The 3657-nt window shown below is 45.7% G+C and overlaps 1 pseudogene; it reads right to left on the reverse strand.

Annotated features, from left to right (window-relative positions):
- Positions 1–628: 628 nt before the first annotated feature.
- Positions 629–1112, reverse strand: LOC101584268 (annotated as a pseudogene).
- Between the last annotated feature and the right edge of the window lie 2545 nt (positions 1113–3657).

A 3657-nucleotide genomic window follows, 5' to 3' on the forward strand; every position in this document is an offset into this window, starting at 1 on the left:
AAACTCAAAGCAAACAAACAAGAAAACCTCCTGTCGCAATGTCAAAAGGATGTACAGCAGTACACAGTCTTGGATAATTAAAGCCACATAGCCTTATGAATTTCCACGAATGAAAGCAAGCCGTTGTGACTCTTGTCCACACACCAGGCGGAGCCTAGACAACTGCGCACACCTACAACACCAGCTCTGTGGAAGCTGAGGCAAGAGGATCCGAGCTCAAGCCCAGCCTTGCAAGACAAGGAAGGGGAGGGGACCACAGAATGGGGGCACTGGAGTCCATCCCAGCTAGGGGAGAAGGAGGGAGGGACAGGCAGTGACAGAGACAGAGAGAGCACAGTGAGCTGCTCTGTGGCCTGAACCTCAGCTGCTGCTGCAGCCCCGCAATCCATACTCCGCACATGGGCTGAGCTGGGTCCTGACTTAAGTTACAGAGGCCTTGTCATGTCTGTGTCTCTGTGCTGAGGTGAGATGGAGACTTGGGGTGCAGGGAGCCTCCCTGACTCTTCTCACACAACCTCCCAGTGGAATTCAAAGGCAGGTTAGATCAGAGAAAAGCTGTGAGGAGTCGGAGGTAAAAGGAGGAGCAGCTGGGGCAGCCCCGCCTCGTGCTTCTGCTTCTCTGGGAAGTTTATTTCACAGCGTGTATCACTGTAGAAGGGAGACTGCTATACTGCAGATAGTAATAAGCTGCAACGTCTTCAGGCTGCAGGCTGCTGATGGTGAAAGCGAACTCTTTCTCTGATCCACTGCAGCTGAACCTCGCTGGAATCCCAGATTGCAGGTTGCTTGCAGCATAGATCAGGAGCCTGGGAGCTGATACCAATTTAAAAAGATGTCAATGTCCTCACTGGCTCTGCAGGTGATGGTGACCCTGTCTCCTGGAGATGCAGACAGCGAACGTGGAGACTGGGTCATCTGGATGGCGCATCTGGTACCTGATATGGGAGACAGAAAGGCAAATGTTCACAAGATTGTGTTACAAAAGACTTCCATAAAAGTCAGTCTGGACTGACCACACCCTGATGGACAATTCCCCAATGCTGCCCTCCTTACCTGGCAGCCAGAGCAGCAGGAGCCCCAGGAGCTGAGAGGGGACCCTCATGGCCATGCTGTGTGCTTGTGGGACCGACTCCTGACAGTGAGAGCACCTGGTTAAAAACAATCTGAGGTACAGGATCTCAGGATAAATCCTGAGGAGATTTCACTGACATTATCAGACCCAAAAGCTACAACTCTTGTTGCATAGGCCCTGCTTTACCTTGGTCTTAACCATCCAGCAGAAAAGTATGAAAACAAAATATAAGAAGTAAAGCCATGCTGTTATGCTGAGCTGTAGGGGACTCAGGTCAGCAATTTCTGACATTGCCAGTCAAGCAGAAGACCCAATACTATTATGGGCTACTGAACTCTTTTAGAATATTTTCCTGAGTTTACACACCTATAATATTCAAAGAACGGAACTTAACCAAAAAAGGGGATATAGATGAATATTCATTTTGTATCTGTGTATTAAAGTGGTTAGGATAGATATATAGTTACATTCTCTTAATGAATAGAGTGATTTGTTCTAATGGTGTTTGTAAATCATGTCTGCATCTTGTATAGCAATTAACCACTAGGAAGAATCTATGCATTGTGTTAATTATTGAAACTGTCCTACCAATTTGATTTAAAACTGTCTCATTGCTATTTGCTTATCAATAAAATTATGGGAAAAATACTATTCCTCAAACAAAAGGCAAACTTCAGAAAAACACACACACACACACAAATAAAAATGGACTTGATATAACTTTACAAAAAAAGTATTGAAGGCAGGGCCTGTGCCCTGGGGACATGCAAAGCAGCAGGGCTGGGCGGGGTGGGGCACAACTGCAGGGCTTGTCACCTCAGGAAGGCAGCACAAAGCTAAAGTGACCACAGGTCCCAGGTCAGAGCAAATTAACAAGTATTTTTTTCTACTAACAATATATATCTTTCTGGACACATATTATTAATAAAAGCTTTGAGACTTTAAAAATGAAAATGAACATAGAGTACATGGCATAACCTCGACCCATTTTCCTTGTGACAGTGAAAGATCATGTCCTTCCTCCCAAGGCCCACATAGTAAAAAATCTGAAAAATTGAAATAATAGGGCATGTTCTTGTCCAAAATTCTTTTTTCTGGCAAAAAGTTTAAAATTCTCTCCAAACAACTTTTAAATTTAAAGTTGTTTCATATCCTTAAATTAACATTCAATATTTATCAAAACCATGTCTAAAGAATTGAAATACATCTTATAACAGCTTGAAGAGTCAGTCATGAGCAGCATAAAGTCAGGAACTGTGCTTAGAGGCCCGAGGATACCACAGGGATCTGCACTTAGTGCATTGTGCCCAGTTCCGCCATCCCCCAAAGCTCCAGGTCTCTGTCACAGCTGGAGACTACGGGGCTGCATCCTGTTACTGACGCGCAGTCTCCAATACTCGGCGTCACTGTGTCATTTGGAATGATTCCCACATTTCGTCGCCATGCAGTGCTGAGGCACCTGACCTGAGGACTCCAGGGAAAGCGCTGCAACCCACACAGATCCCTTCAGGGCACCATCATCTTTCTGTCTTTAGCGGTGAGAGGGGACCGCAGCCCAGCGCACACAGGAGCATCGCTCTGAGCTTCTCAGGATGAGGTCTCTACCTCCTGCTGCAAGTACAAGGCAAAACAACTTGCATCCCAATGAAACATAAGCTGCAGTTTGCACACCTGTCTCCCACCTGTGTCTCTCTTTCCCTTGCATCTTTCAGCCCAGTTCAACAGCAAGGGACGTGGACACAGATGCGTCTTCAGCTCCCTTGCCCTGTGTCCTGGGGAGTCCTGCTGGTGTGTACATCACTGACCTGCACCAGGCATTGCACAGTGGCCAGATTAAAACCCTGCTTCATTTCCAGGGAACTGGACCTCAGGGAAACATGCTAGCAAAGGGTGACAGGATTCCTTGTCCTTGGATGCAGTAGAGACAATAAAGAAATGAATGCTCTCAGAGGATGCCTCTGGGGTGATATCTTCTGATCCTGCTTTATTCATAGCTAGAAATATTATATGTGCTGCCGAAGCGAGCACATAGCTAGAAATATTAAGAAACTTATTGAACCATTTAATTTTCTTAACCAAACTCTCCAAGGGTGAATTTAGCAGGAATTCCTTTGTTCTATGTCAGAAATTGAGATAAAGTGCTAAAACAACTCCTGCACAAAATGAAATCAAAAGAGGAAGTGAAACAAGCCCTCCATCTGCTTCAACCCCACAGGGACAAGGACGCTGAGCAGCTTATTTCCTCCTGATTTTTCCTTAACACGTCTACCTTGGGAAAATTATTCTATCTCTGGCAAAGGTGATTTTAGCTGAGATGGTAAACATCGGTGATGCAGGAATAACATCCAGAGACATCCATGTCCTAATATGAGCGAACTGCTAGTGTTCCTCTCTGGATCAGCAGCTGCCCGGCAGATCGGATTCATATCAGCACTTCCACTTGGGAAGGGAGCAGGATTCACATTAATGAGACTAACAGTTGCAGGGTGATTCACAGCATAGAGAGGAAGAAAGTCACCTTCAGTGTGGGAATTTGCAAACAAATATGAACATTGACTGATGGGAGGAGGGGCAGTGGGTGGGGA

Source organism: Octodon degus, unplaced genomic scaffold (assembly GCF_000260255.1).
Source record: "Octodon degus isolate 3935 unplaced genomic scaffold, OctDeg1.0 scaffold00052, whole genome shotgun sequence".
Classification (NCBI taxonomy): domain Eukaryota; kingdom Metazoa; phylum Chordata; class Mammalia; order Rodentia; family Octodontidae; genus Octodon; species Octodon degus.